A 3,698-nucleotide genomic window follows, 5' to 3' on the forward strand; every position below is an offset into this window, starting at 1 on the left:
ATTACTTAGTGACAGAGGTTAAGTGTTGGGGAGGAAGGTTTAATTACAAAGAAGAGGCTCAAGGATATTTTGGGAGGTAATGTAGTTGTTCTGTGTCTTCATTGTGATGCTGTTTAAACCTATACATTCACTAAAACTCATAGAAATTTACACCAAAAATAGTAACATTAAAAAATAAACCCTCAAATCAGTTACATTTCTATATTTCCTCAAAAAAGGAGTTAGAAAACAAAATTCTTAGAAGATACCCTTATGACAGCATCAAAAATACTGAAGACATAGTAGCCAACCTAACAAATGACATGCAATAACTTTAGGGAAAATTATGAAAATTAATTTGGAGGTATTGTTATGAAACTGAATGGGTTCCCCAAAATTTATATGTTGGAATATAATCCCTAATGTGATGGTATTAGGAGGTGGGGCCTTTGGGAACTGATAAGATCATGAGGATAGATCCTTATGTTTTCAATTAGCAATAATCGCGCCTCGGATAAACCTCATTGGCTATGATACTGCCACTGCGCAAAGCTGGATAGATCCTTACGAATGGGATTAGTGGCCCTATAACAGAAGCCCCAGAAAGCTCTCTTGCCCCTTCTGCCATGTGAGAACACAGAGAGAGGACAGCCACCTATGAACCAGGAAGTGATATCTCACTAGACACTGAATCTGCTAGAGCTTTTATCCTGGTCTTCCTAGCCATCAGAACTATGAGAAATAAATTTCTATTGTTTATAAGCCACATAGCCTATGGTATTCTATTGCAGCAGCCCCACTAGACTAAGACAGACATAATGGAAATCCATATGAAGGAGAGATACACCATCTTCATTAATTGCATCACTCTGTAAACATGTCAATTTTCCCCAAATTGATCTATAGATGCACTGAAATCCCAATAAGAATCCCAACAGGATTTTTTGTGGGTGTATTTGAGATATTGACACCTTGATTCTAAAGTATATGTGGAAATGCAAAGGGTCAAAAATATCCAAAGCACTCTTTTTTTAAAAAGTTTTTTTTTTATTTATTCATGAGAGAGGCAGAGACATAGGCAGAGGGAGAGGCAGGCTCCCCACCGAGAGCTCAATGTGGGACTTGATTCCAGGACCCCGGGATCATGCCCTCAGCCGAAGGCAGACACTCAACTGCTGAGCCACCCAGGCGTCCCCAAAGCACTCTTAACATAGAAGAACGAAGTGGGAAAGTTTGCTTTACCAGAGTATAGAGCTATTGTCACCTTAATAACAATAGTGAGGTGTGACATAAGTATAGGCAAGTAAACTGATTAAACCAATGAGACACACTAGAACACACAAAGCACTCTTACATGTATATGGTGCCTTGTTTTATGACAAAATGGCACTACAAAGTGGTGGATGAAGAAAGTTTGTTTTAAATAAATAGTGCTAGGGCTATGAGGTATTCATATGGGACACAAAATTAAATGGAAGCCTATTTCCACACCAACACCAAGTTGATTAAAAATTCCAAAGCAGGGATCCCTGGGTGGCGCAGCGGTTTGGCGCCTGCCTTTGGCCCAGGGCGCGATCCTGGAGACCCGGGATCGAATCCCACATCGGGCTCCCGGTGCATGGAGCCTGCTTCTCCCTCTGCCTGTGTCTCTGCGCCTCTCTCTCTCTCTCTCTCTGTGACTATCATAAATAAATAAAAATTTAAAAAAAAAAATTCCAAAGCAAGTGCCAAAACTTTAAAATAATTTTATAGGAGAATATCTTCATACCCTTGGAATGGGGAGAAAATATTTGCAAAACATATAATCCATAAAGAACTTGTATTCAGAAGATAAATATAGATAGATAAATACACATTTTTACACAGACAGCCCAATAGAATAATAAAGGACTTGAAAAGTCACTTCACAAAGGAGGAAATCCAAACGATCAATAAACATAAAAGTGTACCCATCTATATTAAAATTTAAAAGTATGACAAATGCCAAATATAGGAAAGGATGTGGATCAACAGTAACTTTCATATACTGTTGGTGGGAATATGAATTGGTACAAGCACTTTGTAAAACAGTTTGACATTAGCAATTAAAATAGAAGATATAATTACACTATAACCAAAAAGGTTTATCCTGAGTAATAAACAGAAATGTGTGAAAATACACAAAAATGATATATAGCTTTACTCATAACAGCTGAAAACTAAATACAATATAAATTTCTTTCAATGTAGAAGGATAAAATTTTCTGTATTCATATAATAAATTACTATATAGCTAGGAACATAAAAATGTTACAGTGCACAAAGTAACCTGGGATAAATTTCACAAATGTAATCTTGCAGAAGAAAAGTCAGACACAAAAGAAGATAGCACATAGTATTTCAAGCATATAAATTTCAAAACAAAATTTAGCTGTAGTGTTTAGGGATGCACACATAGGTACTAAAGGTATAAAGAAATGCTAGGAAATGATTACCACAAAAGCCTCATCATATTTTTTCTTTTAGTAGGGTGTAAGGATGTGCAAGAGAAAGGGAGCCACCCCATGTGAGTTAGCACCCTGGGAGTAGCTGGTGCAGAGTGAGGGTTCAGGGTGTACTGATGTGTGATCATTATGAGCTTAGGGTTAGGTACTTTACTGGAAGGTAGTAGGTATGGGATAGAATTTGGTTTTTTGGGGCTTTGTCTTCAGCGTTCCCTTACTGGTAAATCCATTTACATCTACACCCATCCTTGCCTTTTCCCTCTAGCCTCAAAGATAAGTCATTTCTTCTGTGTCCTCTGCGTCCTTTCACCACCAATTATTCCTCTTCCTTCGACATCTTCAACCACCCTCATTCCACTGCTTTGTTCTATAAATACCCTAAAACAATCTAGTATACCCCACCTCTTTTTTCCTTCTTCTTTTTGCCCTTCCACTTTTCTCCTCCTTTCACAAATGCTAAAAGGTTAATTTACACACACGCGTGCGTACACACACACAAATTTATTTTTATTTATTTTGACTTCTCAATCAATTAAAATTTGGTTTTCACACTTCAGCTCACTGCCCTGTTTTTAAGTTCATCAATGATCTCCTTCCTAATTGTCAAGTCCAATAGTTCAGGTGTCATCTTTTTGGCTCTTTTTATTGTATTTGATTATACTTTTCAAACTTCTTTAAATCTTCTCTTTTGGCTTCCAAAACACTGCTCTTTCCTGTTTCCTTTTGTTTCTATTACTACTAAGAAGAAGTAGTAATAGAAGTAGCTAATAATAATATATATTATATGCATAATATATATTCTACATCCTCAGTAACATTCTAAGCATTTACATATATTGAATTGCTTAATCCTCATACAACCTTATACAATAGATACTACTGCCAGCATATTTAGAAATAAAGTAATGAAAACACCTAAAGTCATTAAGCTAAGAGGCAGAGGTGAAATTTGAACCTAGGCAGTCTGTATCCAAAATCTGTTCTTTTAACTTCTACTGCTCTTGTCTACACAGTTGCCATCAAGGGCTTTTTTTCTTCTGTCTATTCTTTAACTGTTGGCATTCCCTGGAATTTACCCTTAACCCTCTGCTCTTTAGATAATCTTGTCCACTCTCATGATTTTAAAAGACTATCAATATGCCAATGATTCCCAAATCCATACTTACACCTCTGACTTCTCTGCTAAATTCAGGACTGGTCTCATGGGCATGAACCCTGTGCTGGTTCACAGGGCCC

The 3,698-nt window shown here is 36.9% G+C and overlaps 1 pseudogene; it reads right to left on the bottom strand.

Moving 5' to 3' along the window:
• Nucleotides 1–378: 378 nt before the first annotated feature.
• On the bottom strand, nt 379–533 carry LOC140628973 (U4 spliceosomal RNA; annotated as a pseudogene).
• Nucleotides 534–3,698: the final 3,165 nt, after the last annotated feature.

This window comes from Canis lupus, chromosome X (assembly GCF_048164855.1).
Source record: "Canis lupus baileyi chromosome X, mCanLup2.hap1, whole genome shotgun sequence".
Taxonomy (NCBI): domain Eukaryota; kingdom Metazoa; phylum Chordata; class Mammalia; order Carnivora; family Canidae; genus Canis; species Canis lupus.